At 49.2% G+C, this 18,984-nt stretch overlaps 1 protein-coding gene across 2 annotated transcripts in view; it reads left to right on the forward strand.

Moving 5' to 3' along the window:
* PLXNC1 (plexin C1) overlaps positions 1-18,984 on the forward strand; it is a 1,076,103-nt gene that overhangs the window by 890,121 nt on the left and 166,998 nt on the right. The gene's annotated exons all lie outside the window — the stretch shown is intronic.

Genomic DNA, 18,984 nt, shown 5'->3' on the forward strand with positions numbered 1-18,984 from the left:
TTTACGGTTGCAGAACTTGAGTGCATGGCAGCCATTTGAGACCTTAGGAATACACTTAGACGTGATTATATGAATAGAGCCTGAAAGAGGATTGAATGGGATCGGTCAGCATGCAACCCAGTTCCGGTCTACACCGAGGAGGTGCAAAGGACTCTTTGAGGTCATTGCGAATGCGCCACCGAGGCTGTCTAGGGTGCCACCCAAAGAGAGGCAAACGGGCATTATATTCACCCTACAAGCATTGCATCTGGCCCTTTTACAGGCGGGTGGTAGTAAGAATGACACAACACGTGAGACTGCAAGTATATTCACCCTACAAGCATTGCATCTGGCCCTTTTGCAGGCGGGTGGTAGTAAGAATGACACTACACGTGAGACTGCAAGTATATTCACCCTACAAGCATTGCATCTGGCCCTTTTACAGGCGGGTGGTAGACTGCAAGTCCTTCCAGTGGCTCTACACATTCCCTATTTTATGTTTGTATCATAAGTACAATATTTTACAATACAAACCTCATTATTTTCGATTTGTTCCTACAACAGTGATCTTAGACAAGAGATCTTCAAACTTATTCCACATTCGCATAACAGAAAATAAAGCAGTTTGATCCTCACCATTCATCAATTTATCCCACTCTCTGGTTATCATTATACAAGACAGACATCATGGGCTTCATTCCGAGGTTGGAGAAAGCCATGGCACTATTAGCGCCATGGCTACCCCGTTACCGCATACCGGGTCCGGGTCCCCTAAATGTGGAATTACCGGGTCATTCCAACCTTGGAGGACCCGGTATTTCCCCATTCAGGGAACCCATTCCCATTCTAGCCCCCATAGGGCTCAATGGGAATGGGGACCATGCTAACGACGGGCCCGTTAATAACGGACACATCGTTAGCATGCTGGTCCTTTAGCGGCTCCTGCTAAGGGCGCCTGGTAAAACCAGCCGCCCTTAGCAGGACCCGCTAAAGGACCTCGTAATGCGGCGGTAAGGGGTTAACGGCACCGGCACCCTTACCGGCGCCATTAACCCCTTACAGCCGACCTCGGAATGAGGTCCAATATAGGGCCTCATTACAAGTTTGGAGGCAGCCATGGTGGTATTAGCACCATGGCTGCCTCCAAACCGGGCTCCACCACCGGGTTCCTTCATTGGGGAATTACCGGGTCATTCCTCCTTGAAGGAACCATTCCCCATTCCCATTTGAGACCCCATAGGGCTCAATGGGAATGGGGAGGGAGCTAATAACGGGCACATAACAACTGGCCCGTTATTAGCTCCCTCTTCCCCTCGCGGGACCCGGAAAGGACGCCTGGTTATACCAGGCGTCCTTACAGGGTCCCGCAAAGGGAACCTCGTAATCGGCGCTCCCGTAATGAAGGGTGCCGTCCCCTACCCACCCCCTTCATTACGGGAGCACCAGGGTTATAATGCGGCCCAAAGAGATAAATCATCCATTTATTCAGCTGTTTTTGTTCAGCTATGTACTTCCGGTATTCTCTGGCAAAACATGTTGTCCCCAAATTAACTACATTTTGACAATAGTCGAAATCATTTAACTGGGATTTGTGTTCGGCCTTAATCGTATATTCACAAAATATGAGCTATTTCAAGTGTCATAATGATGATGTGACACTTTCTAAGCAAAATCCCTCCTAATTATATCTACTCACCCTAATATGTTACTAGCAGATGTTAGTGGGCTAGAAGTAGAATTTAATATTTTAAGCTAGAAGTTCGATGCCCACCGTTTTGGAGATACTTCAGCTGATGACAACCCAAGTTCAGCACAAATACATGTTATTGCTAATCATTTGGACATATTTAGTAACATCCTCAAGCATGTATTCTCATATTTGATGTTATCCTTGGTGCCTGCTTATAGACAGATCTCAGCAACACCAACGGTAAGTGGTACAGGTGTGATTTTTAGTTTATACATCTCAGTGATTGATTTCAAGTTACAGTCCACTAGATGTTTTCCATTTAATCTTTTTGATGCGCCTGTCAAATGTTGTACTATGGTGGCCGTGTATTTACAATGGTCATCACAACGATTTAAAATAACTTTGAATTGCGAGGAAAAACATGCATCAATAGTTGCATATCCAAATTACAAGCTGACAATGACACCCTTTATACCTGAAGAGAGGAAGAAGCGTCTATAACTAACCGACTCCTTTAAGTTAATATTCATCGGATTGCTTTCTCCTGCAGATTCCTTATCACATAGATATCTCTTCCAGCCTCAGCTGCTCTGAAAACCTTTCGACAGGGGCCGTAGTGCACCTTGACTAGGTCATCGATCCATCTTGACTCGATGCAGCTGTCGTCAACTCCAGACGTGATATCGGTCATCGTACATATACTAGGACACTACGCCTCGTACCTCAGTTCTTTTTTCTGCGCCCACTGCACGCTGTTCGAGGAACGACTCTCCTGAGACAAATTCTAACTGCATTTTTGTGATTTTTTTCGAATGCAAATTCAACGTTTTGCAAACATGTCCACTCCCAAACCAGCGGGTTTTCAGAGGTGCTCCAATTGCAACTCCAAAATGTCTCTGACTTACCTGCACGTTATTTGCGTGTGGTGCCTTGGTGCTGTTCACATCACCGAAGATTGGGGGTCGTGTCAGAAGATAAACCCAAAGTCTTTACGGGAACGGGCAGCAAAACTGATGGGGCAACCCTCGATGCAGCAGGCCAGGGAGGTCCCAGTTACACACTGTGCTTTTGGCGTCGGAGGGGTTGCGTCGCATTCGACAGTGCCTTCAAAGCCATAGTTAGTGCCAACGATCTCGATGCCATTGACGTCGAGATTGATCTCGGTGCCGATGTTTGAGAAGCCGTTTGTCCCCGAGTCCCGAACATCCTCTTTTTGAGACTATTACCTCGATTTTCGGAGTTAAAGGGAATCGGCTGTCGAATTTGAGCCGGTGCACGACACCAGCAGTTTAGATACCTCACACGACCTGGAGACATAGCAGGCCCATCCTTATAGCCATGCAAATGCTCAATATAGGAAAATGTGGATAGGGTGATGGGTGCCCTAGTCTTGTGTGCTCCAGCGATACCGCTGTCAACCTACGAGCTCACATATATCCTTGATAGAGGCCCACCTACCGAGAGGGCAGTGCCATTCAATGCAGCAATTGCAGCACCAATTGCCTCTGTGGCAAAGATCGTGTTCCATCCCTCCAGTGGATTCAGAGTTGACAAAAAAATAAAAAACCTGCAAGGGGAGATCCCCTCTACTTGTCGACTCATCCTACGCCTGGCGGATTAGTGGTCCAGGCAGCCACGATTAACAGTAGGCCGTCTACATCACCCTCCAACTTGCCGACCGGAGTTAAAAAAAAACATGATGCATCAGCCAATAAGGTTTTTTTGTTGTCCAGTAGCATGGCTCTCAAGGCACAGAACCCTTCATGCGCTTTTGCCAAACATTCTCACAGCCTTTGGAGAACAATACAGGAGGCAGCAGAACACATCCCTGAAGGGGAAATGCGTGATGGTTTTCTGCCCTTCTCAGAGGATGACAAGGAGGTGGCTTGCAATTGCGCCTGGATGTAGCAGATTGTCTGGGCAGGGCATGGGGTCCGCAACTGTAATGCGCAGGCAGGTTTACCTGCACAGTTTGGGGTTTACCCCCAATGTCCCATTGAAGTTGCTCAACATTGCCTTTGATGGCAAATATCTGTTGGGTCTTTGGGCTGATAAGAAAAATTCAAGGACTCTAAGTTGGCTGCAAAGTTGCTAGTTCTGGCTGTCCAACAACCGCCTAAACCATCTTTTGGTTTCTCCTCCAGAGGAAGCGGCTTTTGGCGGTTCATCCCCTTTCAGATGAAAGGGACAGCTCACGCAACCCAGGGAGGGGCAGAGGAGTCTCTCGCACTCCGGAACGGGGGTGGGGCCTCTAAGCAATAGCAGAGGCAGCTTTTGTAGCTGGGGGTGGAGGGGAGGGCACATGATAGGGCACCAGTGGGAAGCCTCAGGGTGCACCTCCCAGCCTGGCTCCGCCACTGCCTCTAGGGGCAAGCAGACAGCAGCAGTCAATGAGCTGGGACCGGCTGTAAAGTCATTGAGTTCTCCCCCATGTTCCCTCGGTTGGAGGGAGGATTGGAGAGAATGTGCCACAAAGGCGGGAGATAACCTCTGACGCCTGGGCATTTCATCTTGTCCAATAAGGCTACTGTCGTCCCTTCTTGCGAAGATCTCCAGACAGACCACTCCTCAGCAACTGGAGCAGGAACTCCAGGAAGAGCTCCAAGCCCTGTTGTTGAAGGGTGCTGTGGAAGGAGAGCCTCCTGAACAAAGAGTATCAAGTTGGTGTTCCCGGTATTTCCTGGTGACCAAGAAAGGGGGAGGGCTGCATCCCATTTCAGACCTTAGGGCCTTGTACAAGTTCCTGAGAAAGCACAAATTCAAAATGGTGATGCTATGAGAAATTCTCCAGGCTCTGCAGTCAAAGGATTGGATGGTGTTGTTAAATCTGCAGGATGCATATTTCTATGGAGCCGTACTCCAGAGGCAGAGGAGATACCTCAGATTCCTCATAGGGGACAGGCACTTTCAATTCCAGGTGTTCCCCTTTGGGTTGACCTTTGCTCTGCCGGTTTGCACCAAGTTTATGGCAGTCATGGCAGCGCATCTTCTGAGATCCGACTTTCATGTGTATCCAAAACTAGACGACTTGCTGATCTGCGGGAAGTTGTCGCAGCAGGTTTCGTCTCACCTCAAAGACACCGGTGTGCTGCTGCACAGGCTGAGCTTCTCTGTAAATCTTCAGAAGTCTCACACAACACCAACTCAAAAGTTCCAGTTCATTGGAGCAGTCCTGGACACTCTGGAGGGGAAGGCTCTCCCCCCTGAGAAGAGAGTCACCAGTGTGTGACAGATGGACGAGGTAATCCAGAGCCACAACAGCTTGCCGGTGGCCTCCTTCTGCCTCTATGGCCTCATGACTTTCTGCATTTTCCTAGTGCCAGAGGCCAGATTGCACATGCGATCTGTGCCGTGGCTACTGAGTGGGTCAGTGGTCCCAGTAGTTCGGCACTCTGAAGGGATGTTCTAAAGGTGTCGAGGCCAACGGCCAACGATCTCCCTTGAGGGGCCAGCAGAGACAACATGATGGTGGGAGAACCTTTCTGACCTCTGTGGCCCCAGGTCACGTTGTCACGGATGCGTCCCTGAAAGGTTGGGGTGTTCACTGCGACGATCTGAAGGTGAGCAGCCTTTGGTCTACAATGAAGAACCAGTGGCATATCAACAGGCTGGAGCTGCGAGCGATCAGGCTAACCCTGAAAGCTTTTGCGCCCACTCTCAAGGGTAAACACGTCCTGATCATGATGGACAATACAGTGGACATGCACTACCAGAACAAGCAGGGAGGTTTTCGTTCTCTCCTCCTTTGCAGGGAGGCGATACAGCTGTGGTTCTGGTTGTTGGAAAACCAGATCTCCATATCAGCAGCCCATCTGGCAGGGACGGAGAACAGGCTGGCGGATGCCCTGAGCAGGCAGAGCACGAGTGGGAGGCGTACCAGGAAGTTCTTTTGGAGATATTCACTCAGTGGGGTACCCCGACAGTGGCTCTGTTTGCCATGGAGCCCAACAGGAAGTGCTGACAGTTCTGAAGGAATTCCCGGCGATAGGCGCACTGGGAATGCATCTCTAGTGGAGTGGTCCTTCGGCCTCCACTATGCCTTCTCTCCAATCCCTGTGATCCTGTGGGTTCTTAGGAGGTTGAGGAGGTTTCAAGCGACCGCAAAAACGTTGTCAGGGCGCATAGTGGACCTCCACTCGGCTGTCGATCGTTGATCCGTCTTGCTCGGTGCTCGATAGTCGGCTCCGGACATGATGTCAGGCGTTGTATATATACCACGTCACTACGCCCCATAACTCAGTTACTTTTTTCTGCGCGCTCGACACGCTGCTCTAGGAACATGGTGAATCGAGTCTTTGGGCCTCATTACACGGAAGGCGGTGAGCCATGGCGCTATTAGCTATTAGCGCCATGGCTCATGCCGGTAAAATACCGGCACCGCCTTGGCGGAAAGGGGATTTACCGCCCCATTCCAAGGTTGGAGGGGCGGTAAATCCCCCTTCCGCCATTGCCCTTCCCCATTCCCATTTCTGCCCCATAGGGCTCTATGGGAATGGGGAAGGCGCTAATTACGGCACCGCAATTTTGCGGTGCCGTAATTAGCTCCGAGGTCCCTTAGCGGGTTGGTTTTTAACGCCTGCAAAAAGCAGGCGTTAAAGCACCAACCTGCTAAGGGACCTCGTAGTAAGGCGGTAATGGTTAACGGTCACCGTTACCATTAACGGTGGCCGTTAACCATTACCGCCTTCCGTGTAATGAGGCCCTTTGACTCTTTTTGGTGTATTTTCATCAGAAAGTCTCAGAAGGATAGCTCAGGGGCAACACACTAGTCTTGGAAGCAAGATGACGGGGAGCATCACAGGTTCGATCCCCGGGTCCGCGCTTAGAAACCTCTGGGTATTAAGTGCATTATAAATAACCCATTACAATGACAAGGACATATTTTTCATTCGACTGCGATGTCCGTGCCTTGGTTTTCGGGTCTCAAATGGTGTTCGGACTGCCACTCCAAAATGTCGGTTACCGGCCCGCATGAGATATGCCTCTGGTGCCTCAGCACGGATCACGACACAGAGGGGTGTGTGCCGTGCACTAAAATGAACCCAATATCGGTGCACGAGCGGGCCGCAAAACTCATATTGGGCCGACCGTCTTCAAAATCTCATGTGCGGTCGACCGCCCGGTCCTCTGAGGCTGAGACCGAGGGGCCTACCCATGAAAAAGAGAAAGAAAACGAGAAACATCGGCGGAAGACGAAGAAGTGGTCCCATTCTAGTAGCCACTCTTCCTCATCGCTGTCAACCTAAGAAAAAAAGGGGCCAAGTCCAAATGCTGGAAAAGTTCCAGAAACATGCCGCTGCAGGTGTGTGCGCCCCCCACTGCCAAGCAACAACCATCGGTGGCAGCAGCAGCGCTTGGTACATCTGACCCAACAAAAGCCCCAGTCCCGACGCCATTGGCGTCAGGGAAGCCTTTGGGCTCGACGCTGAAGAAGCCACCAAAACCTTCAATGCTGGGGCCTTCCTGTCCACCGCAAGGTCTGAGCATCCCCAACGCTATCTCAGTGCCAAAGCCCTGATCGGCACTGACAGTCACCTTACCGGCGCCAAAGAACAAGCTTGCTGCGCCGAAGATCACCAATAGATCTTTTGCACCTCTCTCCCGGGCCGGCTTCTCCGATACCATGACATCCATCTTCAGCGCAGGTGACAGAGATAATCAGGGAGGGATCGATCCTGTTTACGTGAGAATGGGGGGCGTTGACTATTACGACGACCACGCTGACCTTTTTGCATTGGCGCAAGGGCTCCATGATGCCAGCGGACTGAAAACGTCACCTGATGTGGAACTTCAGCAAGTCCAACCTTGCAACCACACCCATGCCACATTTTGGGCACTGGTAGATAGGGTAGTTGACACCTTAGGGCTGCAGGCTGCGGCAGTACCAATCTAAGGTTACAAGTTAAATGACATGCTGGATGAGGATCCAGTTACTGAAAGGACTATGCCTCTGAATCAGGCGATTGTCGATCCAGTAGCCTCCCTGTGGCAACACCCCTGCTCCGTCCGTCTGGTCAGCTCCACCATGACCGGGAAGTACACGGCGGCAAGAAGAGGCCCCCGCCATTTTTGTCTTCTCACCCTTCCACAGAAGCTCTTGTCATGCAGGCTGCCACAGTTTCCACCAGACCAGCATCTTCAACCTCGAATCTGCCTCCTGACAGGGAAGGTAAAAGAATTGATGCCATGGCTTAGAAGGTTTTCACCTCGGGCAGCATGGCTCTGAAAGCTATTAACATGGCCAGTGGTTTCGCTAAAAACTCTTTTGGCCTCTGGAAAGCAGTGGAACATGTGACGCAGTATATCCCTGAGGCGGAAATGCGAGACGGCTTTGTACAGCTGGTGGAGGATGGAAAAAAGGTGGACAGCAGTCGCTGCAAACAGGCCTGGGCGTGGCCGACTGCATTGGCCATTCAATGGCATTGGCTATAGCATTGAGGAAGCAGGCCTATCTTCTGAGATCTTCAGGCTTTTTGCCTAATGTCCAAAACAGACCGCTGAACATGCCCTTTGAGGGTGAATTCCTTACAGCAGGAAAGCGCTGCTCCCACAGGCCAGGCAAGGGCAGAAGCATTTCTCGCACTCCGCAAGGTGCAGGGGGCTTCCAGAGGCCAGCAAGCAGTGGCAGCGGTGGGGGCATCTCTGCCCTCTAAGCAGATTTGATTTTCCCCTCCCACAACTTGCAGGTTTGTGGTTGGCTGTCAGAGCACTGGCCCCAATGGCAGGAGATCACATCTGACACCTCGGCCCTGGGGCTCGTGTGGTGTAGTTATTATCCCCGGACAGACCCCCATCAACCCCATGCCAACCGGGACAGGAGCTCAAGGATGAACTGAGAGCCCTGTTGTTGAAGGGTGCCGTGGAAGAGGTACCTCCAGAGCAGAGAGGATTGGGCTGTTATTCCCAGTATTTCCTGGTCTCTGTGACATTTTGGACCTCAGGGCCTTGACCAAGTTTGTGAGGAAAGACAGGTTCAAGATGGTGACGCTGAGAGAAATTCTCCACACTCTCGAATTGCAGAACTGGCTGGTGTCAATATATCTATAGGACACTTCTTTCCATGTGCCGATTCATTGAAAGCTTAGGATGTTCCTAAGGTTCCTAATAGGGGACAAGCACTATCAAGGTGGTCCCCTTTAGGTTGACCTTTGCTCCAAGAGTCTTCACCAAGCTCATGGGAGTAGTCGCGGCACACCTCAGGAGATCCAGAGTCCATGTATTCCCATACCTGGGCGACTGGCTGATCCGGAGGGAGGTCGGTGGAGCAGGTTTTGTTCCACCTAGAGGACACCTGCTAACTACTCCACAGGCTGGGCTTCTCCCTGAACTTGAAGAAGACCCATGTGCCGCCAGTGCAGAGGCTCCAGTTCATCGGAGCAGTCCTAGACACTCGGTGGGAAGGCCTTTTCCCCCCGAGGAGAGAGTCAACAGTATTGCGCAGAGGGGGGACCAGTTTCCAGAAACATGCTGCCTTACCAACAGCTTCCTTCCTTCTTTTAGGTCTCTCAGCCTCCTGTATCTTTCTAGTGCCAGAGGCCAGGCTGCGCATGAGATCACTTCAATGGCTCCGATGAGGCCAGTGGTCCTAGTGCCTCAGGACCGTCTAGGATTCCCTCGGTCAGTGGTCGATGACCTTGGTTGGTGGGCCGACAGCAGCAATCTTATGGCAGAGGAACCCTTCTGGCATCCATGGCCTCAGGCCAGAGTGGTCACGGATCTGTCTCTGAAGGGCTTGGGTGCTCACTACGAGGACTTGCAGGTGAAAGGCCTTTGGTCAGCAATGGAAACCATGTGGCACATTAACAGGCTGGAGTTGCGAGCCATCAGGGTAGCACAGAGAGCGTTTACTACGTCACTTATGGGGAAGCATGTCCTGATTCTGAGGGACAATGCGGTGGCCATACACTATCTGAACAAGCAAGGTGATGTGCGCTCCGTCCTCTTCTGTAGAGATGCGATGCAGCTGTGGTTCTGACTATTGGAGAACGGTTCTTGGTCTCTGCAGCTCATCTGGCGGGGACAGAGAACAGTTTGGCGGATCTCACACAAGTGGGAAGTGTGCCAGGAAGTCCTCGAGGAGGTCTTCTCTTGCTGGGGTACCCCATCAGTGCACCTGTTTTCCACAGAGTCCAACAGGAAGTGCAGGCAGTTTTGCTTGAGGGAATCCCCAGCAAGCAGCGCACAAGGGGGCATGTTTCTGGTAGATTGGACCTTCCCTCTGCACTATGCCTTCCCTTTGATTCCCGTAATTCCTTGGGTTCTCAGGAGGCTCAAGAGGTTTTGAGCAACCATGATCTTGATTGCCCCAGATTGTGCGAGGAGGACGTGGTTCTCAAGCCTCCTGGACCTAACCATCTACCCAGCTCTCTTGCCACTGCACCCGTATCTCCTAACCCAGTCAGAAAGTTGGGTGCTTCACCCGAATCCAGAGTCCCTAAACCTGCATGCGTGGCCCTTGAGAGGATGAGATATGATGACTGGGACCTCTCCGAGGAGATACTCAAAGTGTTGCTGGCTGCACGCAGACCATCTACAAGATCTCTGTATGCCTGCAGGTGGAGAAGATTTGAGGCGTGGTGCAGGGAATGAGAGATTGACCCTTGCCCTGCCACTACAGTGATGGAGTTCTTTCTGGCACTGGCCTGGGCAGGCCTTCAGGTCCCCACAGTCAAAGGATATTTGTCAGCCTTGTCTGTTTTCAAAAGGTCTCCAGATCAAGGGTCTTTCTTTACGATACTGGTTATGTCCCAATTCCTGAAAGGCCTTGTGAATACGTTTCTGTCCATTCCTTTTGCTGTCCCAGACCTGGACCTTATTATGGTTCTAACTTTCCTCATTGTGGCTCCGTTTGACCCTGCACATTCTTGCCCAATTAGGTTGTTCGCGTTGAAGAATTCCTTTCTACTGGCAATCACATCTGCCAGAAAGGTCAGTGAAATGCGCCGGCTTTGTCATGCAAGCCTCCTTATATCTACTTCTGTAAGGAGAAGGTATCACTGAAGGTGTGGCCGGGGTTCTTGCCCAAGGTCGTTTCAGAATTCCATGCCTCCCAGAGCATAGACTTGCCTGTTTTCTACCCTCCTCCCCATCCTTCCAAGGAAGAGGAGGGGTTCCACAGGTTGTAGCCTAAGTGTGCTCTTATTTTCTATGTCGCAAGGCAGGGGCCTAGGCTAATGTCCGGACTGGTGGGACTCAGGGCTAGGTAGCATTTTGGATGTAGCACCTGAGTTTCTATCCGGGGCTACAACCAAAAGACCCAGGGCTATAGCCCCCTATGCCCACCCCCTAGCAACACCTCTGGCCCAAGGACAGTGGAGTTCAGGAGGGCTGATCAGCTGTTTGTGGCTTTTTCCTTGTCAAAAAAGGGTTTGGCTGTTTCTAAGCAGACCATATCTAGGTGGATTACACTCTGTATAGCGGAGTACTACCAACACGCAGGGAAGGAGCTTCTGCCAGGCCTTAGGGCTCACTCCACTAGGGGTGTGGCTGCTTCTTCAGCACTTCAGAGGGGCGTGCCAGTTAGAGATATCTGCCGCATGGCGACATGATCATCTTTGCACACCTTCACCAACCATTACTGTTTGGACGTGTCGAGTGGTAATGGTGCTCGCTTTGGAAGAGTGGTGCTACAGAGCTTCCGGGTTTAGGGACTTTCATCCTGCCTTCAGACTACATACTGCTTTGGGAGTCTGATAAGGAACGTGTGGGAGAAAGCAATTTATTGAAGGAGAAATGACTTACCGGTAATGTTCTTTCTATGTCTTCTTCTCCTGCAGATACCTCATCATCCCCCCATACAACCCCGCTGTGAAAGTGCCTGTACGCTTTGATGACTGACCTTCGCTTGCCAGAAGAGGAGATGAGCTTCTTATAGGGCTCCTATGCCTGTTATGTGCGTATCCTTCTGTTCCTCATCCTAAAAAAAGGAGAAGAAAAAAAGACATGTTACGTTTTTGTTTCTTATGAGTTGAGTTGGAATTTATATTGCGCTTATCCATAGGAACCAAGCAGCAAGCTGCATATGGGCGCAGATCATGGCAGAAGTATAGTATAGGCATTATGGATTCATATAATCAGATATGTTTTTAATTTCTTCCTAAAAACGGCCAGGGATTCAGTCTGTCGTAGGTGAGATGGAAGTAAATTCCATGCCCGAGGACTGGCCACCGAGAAGCATCTGGCATCCCAAAAAGTGGTTTTAGACGGGGGAATCATCACCAGACCCTGATCCATGGATTGCAAGCAGCGTACAGGATTATAATTCTTCATTTTTGATGTTATGTATGGAGGCGCTAGACCGTGAATGCACCTAAACACAAGACACAAAAGTTTAAATTGAATCCACTGCTGGACCGGCAGCCAATGAAGACTGCAGAATTCAGAGACTGGCGATTTCCAAGGTAGAGAGAAAATCAGACGTATTGCTGAGTTCTGGGCCACTGCCAGGCATTTTATCTAATATTTAGGACTACCTACCAGGAGCACATTGCAGTAGTCCAGCCTGGCATTAACAAAGGTGCCCACCATCACCACCCGATCATGCTCAGATATCATGGGGAGAATAGGTTTTAAGGTCTTCAACTGAAAGTATACATACTTAATAATCTGATGTAAATTGCAGTCCAAATTGGATTGCCAGATGCATCCTAGATTCTTCAGAGTCATTAAATTTGGAAGCAATTCCAAAAAGAGTTGGACATGGAAGTATAGGAAAAATATTTGCCAATTTGTTTTTTGAGCCAAATATAATAATTTCCGTCTTACTTGGGTTCAACTGCAGTATGAGAGTTATGGCTATTTTCAGCCGATTCTACAATGTTCCTGTGCACTGGCTGAGCTTTGGGGGAAAAAAGGGTGGGGAACTGAGGTACGCGGGCATAGTGGCGTAGTATATGTATGACGACCGACGTCACGTCCGGAGTAGATGACTGTCGCATCGAGTCAAGATGCATTGAAGGCTGTGTCGAGGTCCACTAGACCCCCTGTCTAAATATTTTCCAAGCAGCTGAAGCTGAAAGGGATGAGGATTTCTTTCTGATGAGGAATCTGTGTGAGACGAATCCATAGAAAGAACATTCCGGTAAGTAATTTCTCCATTTTAAAAGTGCTGCAGACTTCCCCAGTTGACGGAGAGTAATTCTCTGAGTCTTTTGGCAACAAGACATTGAGATCCTCATGCTTTAAAAATCGATGACACACAATTGGCTGCTGGGAACCTGAACATCTACTGGTTTTAATCACTGTGTGAAATGCTTCTTTCTCAAGTGGGAAGAATCCTGTGAGCCTAGAAGTAGTCTCAGTGCGTACCGCCTCAAACGTAGGTGAGATTCCCAAAGGTGACTGATCATATCGGAAATATCATGGATTTTCCTCTTTTGTTGTGTGAAAGTTAGCGCTATTTTGTTATAAGTGGCACCGACGACGGGGGTTGCGAGGTGAATATATTTGCCACACATCCAAAATATCTAGGGGTAGGGGGCATGGCCCATTGCGTCATTTCTGAAAATGGTGGGTCTGTAATAGCGGGACTCTCTTGGAGATGTGCTGGTGTGATGGAATGGAGTTTTACAAATTTCACATCAAGTTCGTTTTAATACAATGCCCGGCAGCAAAACATGTTTTTGAATAGCATCCTCTTATGAAGTGGTAAACTGTGCTGTTACTAGAACTTATGGAAATGTTCATGTTGCAGGAAGGTGTAGTGAGCAGCTGCGTCACCATGTTCTACCAGCCTCTGCACCAGTTTTAGCAAGTAAGCTGGGAGCACAGTGTCACGGCCGCGGGATAAATAGACAACTCAAGAGTGATTGAAAGTTTACTATTAGTGTTGTTTTGGTCACACAAAGTAGGGATTAGGGTTGATTGAGCCCATGGGATGTGGTTAAGAATAACACAACCAGCCCTTTTAATCTTCACCTGATTCTTCCTATACTGTGATCCTCAGTCCTTCCCTCTCGCCCTAGATCAGGGGTGACTCCTTGGCGGGCAAAGCAGTCACTCACCATCTCTGGGAGTTCTATTGCCTGCAACTTTTCTTTTTTAGCTCAGTCTTTGTTGCTTTCGGGTGAGTTGCTTTGGTTCTTCTGAACTCTCCTAGCAGGCACCTCCACCTAGTGTCCTCAGTTCTAAGCTATGCCCACCGCCACCACTGCAGGAGCCTTACTGTTGCCCAGGGTGTATAGGTTATCACTCCTTCTCCTTTTCTTCCTCCTCACCACCTCATACATTTCCTCTCTCTGCCTCTGCACTCTCTTCTTCTCTCTATTCACTCTCAGTCTCCTCCTCCCCTCTGACCATATTCTCTCGTCTTCCACCTCTCAAATCTCTCCTCTTTTTCTCTCCTCTTGAGTACACTTTACTCTCCTTCTCCTCGCCAATTTTTCTCCTCCTCTCCACCTTCTGGTGGCTCTGCCACACTTCACTCTGCACCCTGCATTTTTCCTGCACTTCTGTGATCCGACTTCTAACTCCAACACATTCCCTCTTCTTTGCTTCTTTTATATACCCTCACAGGGGTGGGCCGGTGCCTTGTTAATTTTAGATCGAGTAAAATTTTTGATTGAGTAAAGCCTGAGCAGAACACAATTCCCACAGGTGTTCTGAGTTACACAGTAGCAGCCGTGCGGCTCTGCATACCAAAGGTAGACAGCACATGTCCTCCATCTTGCAACTGGTTTGAATGGGTCTCATGATCATCCGGGTCCCTGTTGTGGCTGCCAGCTCAATGATTTATTATCCTCTGAAGTATCAACTCTAGCTTTGTTAAGACCGTCATGGGCTCCTTCAGCCTGAGGCTAGAAAGTTCTGTTGCCGCGAGCATAGCTTGTGAGCCTCTGTTCCTCTAACAGACACGTCTCATCATAGTTAATGCATGATTTGAGGTATCTAGTGGCATGTATCCATGAACGTCTAGTTCCTCAATCTTCCAACTTCCGTTTTCAGTGTCTGTCATATGTTTCTAGGACCACAATAGTGTGCTCTGTGTGGTGGTGTTTGCAAACAAAGCTACGGATGGAATGGGGGCCCTAAGAGGTGCCCTGTACCCCACCTCTGGAGCCAGCATAACGGAGTGGGTGACACTCCTTGCCTCCCAGGTTCACTTTATTCCCATCCCCTAACCTCCTACATACCACCTCATCAAATAGAGACTCCTGACATCGAATACATCTGACAATACCATGGCACTGATATTTCGGTTTCGGTATGTGTATACGCCATCTATTGGGGCTTCTATCGAGGGATCTTAGGTTTTAGAATCCTGCCTGATCTACTGCTGCAATCAGTTTCAAGGATGAACTGGGAGTCAAAGGGGGTGTGAGACAAGCATGGTATCAAGAAAGACACAGGGCCTCATTACACGGTAGGCGGTAAACGATGGCGCTATTAGCGCCATGGTTCATGGCGGTAAAATACCGGCACCGCCTTGGTGGAAAGGGGAATTACCGCCCTATTCCAAGGTTAGCGGGGCGGTAATTCCCCCTTCCACCATTGCCCTTCCCCATTCCCATTTTTGCCCCATAGGGCTCTATGGGAATTGCGGTACCGTAATTAGCTCCACTGGTCCCTTTGCGGGTTGGTTTTCAACGCCTGCAAAAAGCAGGCGTTAAATTCCCCAACCCGGAAAGGGACCTCGTAGAAAGGCGGTAAGGATTTACTGGTACCGGTAAAATACCGGTACCGGTAAACCCTTACCGCCTACCGTATAATGAGGCCCACCGACTCAAAAGTATTTGTTTTAAAACCTTTATTTTCTAAGGCTATACAGTTGGTGTAATGCCTGACTGGCCCTAACTCTAAAGGGATGGTTCCCTTGACTGATGCTTCTAGTGGCCGTCTAATAGTCCTAAATAAACGTCCATCTGTGTCTAAAACTATGCTTGCTCTCACTCGTTACAAAAATGTGAAAGGACATCTTTTTAAAAAGGAAAATAGCGATTCAACAAAAAGTGGGAAACCAAGGTTGGTTTCAGGTGGTCTTCTCACCAGATGCAGTTTGGCCAAGGTCACAAAAATGAGTGCAATCAACAGGGCTGTTCGTAAGAGCTTCTCCACAGGGCCCTTGCAGTGATTTCTAATACCTTCAGTGTCTCTGAGTTCCTTGGGGTTCCCTTCGCCCAGCTTCAACTTATTCAAGTTCCAAATACCAAAAAGAAATGTAACACAGTTCCTTTTGAAGATTCCCGGGGTTCCCTTCCCCACGCTTCACTCCTGCAACACTATAAAGATAACCAAAAAGTCTCCACAGGGCTCAAGTTGAGGGTACACATGGGTGGACTCAGTCCACCCCAGCTAAAGTGAGGAACATTGAAAGTCTTCTTTGAATTTATGAATTAAAGTCGACCTTCGGGATCAAACCGCAGTAGTCAGGTTTGCAGGCCAGACACTTCACCACCTCACTCTATAACCTGATGAAGAATGACAAACAACTAAAGGTGGAATTTCCCATTTTGGTTCTGCATGTTCCAGGGAAAACATTTGTATTGGTTCTCTGATTTTAAAACATGCACTCCTTTTAACGTTTTCAAAAACACTATTAGAAGAAAATATCCTCTCTTGGTTTTGTGTGTGTGTTGATTTTATAAAAGGCACCTGGCCTTCTTTGATAGGCTTCTCAGGGTTCAGCCCCTTTCCAGTTTCAAACCTAAATTCAATAACTTAGTACAAGTTGTCAGGATGAACTTTGCCTTTTTCATGCAGTTCCTTGCACATATCACTCACTTATAGGGTGAAGTCAGAGACTTTTGAAAACGCCAGAGTATTTACTCCTCCTCAGCGCGACCCCTCTGACCTATGAACCCCCTCTGTATTGCTTTCTTCTCTTTCTGTCTTCTTTGGGCGCTTCCTGCACCCCTTTACTTTCTCTTTCCTCTCCGTGCATGCACACTTGCACTGTTACCTTTCTTTTTATTGTGCCCCTGGCACTTCTCCTTTACTCTTCTCGTGCCACCTTGCACATCCTTTCCTATTATGGGTCACTTGCATCCTTGTTCTTTCCTTTTATTGTGCCCCTGGCACTTCTCCTTTACTCTTCTCGTGCCACCTTGCACCTCTTTTCCTATTATGGGTCACTTGCATCCTTGTGCTTTCCTTTTATTGTACCCCTGGCACTTTTCCTTTACCCTTCTCGTGCCACCTTGCACCTCTTTTCCTATTATGGGTCACTTGCATCCTTGGGCTTTCCTTTTATTGTGCCCCTGGCACTTTTCCTTTACTCTTCTCGTACCACCTTGCACCTCTTTTCCTATTACGGGTCACTTGCATCCGTGTGCCTTCCATTTATTGTGCCCCTGGCACTTTTCTTTTACTCTTCTTGTACTGTCTTGCACCCTCTTACCTGTTACGGGTCACTCGCACTTTTATGCACACTTGCACTGTGGATTTTCTTTACTTTCACTCACTTTTGCTCCGATCGGTCTTTCGCTTGCTTTCCGCTCCAATCTGCCTTTCGCTTTTCTTTCTGCTCCATTCTGTCAACTTTACACAATCTGCTTTGCTCTTGCTTTCAGCTGCGCTTTCAGCTTTTCTATACTTTTCTTTTCTTTTAATTCTGTACCGAATTGATTGTCCGTGCCTTTCTTCCGCTCCGCTATCATCCAAACGCATACTCCCGAGTTTCTCTCACATTCTTCACGAAACTCACCAGGCAGCGTTGCGTTGAGAGGTGGTCCCTTCAGGATATGCAGGGTTGAGGTCAGGGTCTCACCACCTGCGCCTCAGGCACCCTTGGGGTCAGCACAGGCCCCAGGGGAATGAGCATGCTCCTGAACCTCGTCGGCAGAATGCAGACTGCGCTTATCCAGTTCCCTGGAGGCATGACTCCCTCACCACGCTGCAGCCCTAAATCCACACCGGGCCAGTGTCTCTGCACACCGTCCTCCTCCAGCCTGCAGCTCCTGCTTCTCTCTGCTCCTGGCTCTCCCGGTCCAGACTGCATCCCCAGTTTACTTATCTCTCTGTGTAAGACCACACCTTTTATAGAGAAAAACCCATTAAAGTGGAGTCAGGTGTGAATGGTCACTATTAAATGCCTGACCCCTCCTGACTCTATTAGTAGGACAGCATCAGTTCACCAGCATTGGATCTTTCATAGATTCAGATGCTTGAATATTCCCCGTCGTCAGACTGGGAATCCTCGGTGATAAAAATAATAATCATTTTTTTTTTAATAAACACACATTGCTAATAGCAATGCATGTACATAGCCCATTGTGGCCTATGAGCAATTCTATTGTGTAGCCCCTCCACCGCACTTTGGTCCTTTATGACCCCAACCAATGAGGTGGCAGGGCTTAAGCTCCGCCCCAGGCAGCCATCTTCAGATTTTTCATTTTATATACTCTACCACATTCCCCTGGCTAGGGGCTATATCTACTGATTTTTGGGTTTTCAAAAAACTTTATTTTGACCCAGAATTCGTCGAGTGAACTTTCTCTTCAGATGGCTGAACGTCAGCCAACCAAGAAACCTTTCCTGTTCAGGGATTGCACGAGGTGCAGGAGAAAGGTGGTTTACATGAAAGACCCCCATGATCACTGTATATACTGTCTATATCCTCATTTGCAAATCTTTTTCGACTAAGACCCTACAAGACAGATATAGAAGACTTCTTCTGCATCTGGAAGCCAAGGAACTTTCTTCAGATGCACCTTCTGTCTTCTGCGAAGACAGCTCCTGTTCACTCCAGGAAATCATCTGAGATGCAAACTTCTAAAAGAAGGGCTTCTTCAGTGTAAAGGGGTTCCTCTCCCACTCCCAAGAGTAAAAGGAAGCTGGAAATTATACCTTTCCTACCTCCCCTGTACTCTACAAGCCATAAGATGAAGCGTTCTACGGCAAAAACTACCCCCAGAGGTAAGGAGGAGTTTGCAAAAAACAGGGGCGTGGCAGTCGTCCATGGGGAAGTCATCTACGAGCGGCGGTAAAGATAGAGGCCTGTCGTCCACCAAGCCATCTACGACCACCACGCGGCAAACTGCTTCGTCCATGACTAAGTCCTCGTCGGCGAGTTTACCATCCACCAGGCAATCATCGACGAAGGAAGCTCACCATTCGTCCACGAAGCACTCATTCACGAGACATTCGTCCTCGAAGCACTCGTCGACGGATAAGTTACCGTCCACGAAATGTTCATCCACGCACTCGTTGACGGATAAAGTCAAGCTACCGTCCACGAAATCTTGGTCCACGGATCCGCCATCGATGAGGCCGTTGTCGACGAAATCTTCGACCAAGGCTCCGTCGACACACCGCATGCTCATTTACCGACAGAGGATTTAGGGCCCAAAACGCCCCTCGTTGACGCCACTGTTACACCA

Source organism: Ambystoma mexicanum, chromosome 12 (genome assembly GCF_040938575.1).
Source record: "Ambystoma mexicanum isolate Mex_15411 chromosome 12, UKY_AmexF1_1, whole genome shotgun sequence".
Lineage (NCBI taxonomy): Eukaryota > Metazoa > Chordata > Amphibia > Caudata > Ambystomatidae > Ambystoma > Ambystoma mexicanum.